The sequence below is a fragment of the Trifolium pratense genome, linkage group LG2, assembly GCF_020283565.1.
Source record: "Trifolium pratense cultivar HEN17-A07 linkage group LG2, ARS_RC_1.1, whole genome shotgun sequence".
NCBI classification, from domain to species: Eukaryota; Viridiplantae; Streptophyta; class Magnoliopsida; order Fabales; family Fabaceae; genus Trifolium; species Trifolium pratense.
The window spans coordinates 30,829,385-30,830,544 of record NC_060060.1 but is presented as its reverse complement, the minus strand read 5'-3'; the positions used below and the strand labels follow the sequence as shown (position 1 = coordinate 30,830,544).

The 1,160-nt window shown below is 28.8% G+C and overlaps 1 long non-coding RNA gene across 1 annotated transcript; it reads right to left on the bottom strand.

Annotated features, from left to right (window-relative positions):
• Nucleotides 1-469: 469 nt before the first annotated feature.
• Nucleotides 470-1,112, bottom strand: LOC123909650. The gene is made up of 2 exons (XR_006809981.1): nt 1,008-1,112; nt 470-838 (listed from the first exon to the last, which is right to left on the bottom strand). It is a non-coding gene; the product is annotated as an uncharacterized LOC123909650 (long non-coding RNA).
• Nucleotides 1,113-1,160: the final 48 nt, after the last annotated feature.

The window sequence follows — 1,160 nt, the reverse complement described above, 5'->3', positions numbered from 1 at the left end:
ACCTGCGGATACAAAACCCATAGAAGAGTGAGATTATAATTACAAGCCATGTTAAGTAAATAAACAAAATATGATGGGCATTAGTTAAATTCGTACAATAATCATTTATTCATTCATCATAATATCATATGCACAATCATCAAGTAACCAATACATATATCCACCTCACATATATTCAAAACAATTATGCGTGGATTTCCTAATGCAACTCTAATACATGTGGTATATCATTTTATCTCCACCAAATTTTGGATATCAGTTCATATAACCGGATTATCCACTCCACCAAATTCTCCACCAATTACATGTTATGACTTAATAATGATGCATGAACATGTGTTACATTTTATCTCACCATTATTCACCATAATTTGAACTACGTAGTTCACAACACAATATTATTTATTAAAAAAATAAATAAATAGTCATCACCTTTAACATTATGAAAGTATTCATAAACACAACAATGTTAATCACTCAAGTATAATTCTGAATTTGTCAGTTGAAAAAATCGCAGTGAAAATTCTATTTTAGTTTTTTATTTTTTTTGCATTTTTCTTTTTGTTTACAATGAATTGGGGATCGAACCCAGGATCTATCGCTTACTACCCAAACCCTTCATCAATTTTTTTTCATTTGAATGTAGCAAAAATCTTCCCACAACATTATTTAATATAAATTATCTTTCCTTTCCCTTAAATCAAATAATTATATTAAATAATGCCACAAAAAAGACTTGGTATATTGTGTTGGCTAATCAAAGAAATCACGGTTGTAGCAAACTCATCAACAATGAGCATTTCACCGGAACAAATCGTAAAAATCTTCACTTGTTTCACTGTAAAAACAACAAATCAATAGTATATGTTAGTGCACATATGCAAACACAAAATGATATAATGATTAATAATAAACATAGATCTAGATCCAATTCATCATTATAAAAGACTTAATTTGAATATAATTAGCAAAGAATAAAAATCATGTATCTAAAAAATAAAATGTACCTATCATAATTAGATCTGATATGAGGATGAAAGTAGAATTGCTTATGATGCAAGAGACATGGATGATGGGTTTGAATTGAATATAGGCAGCGGTGAGTGAGGTGTGAGTGAATGTAGGGATGAAAGAGTATAAATATAAATAGAGTTAGGGAT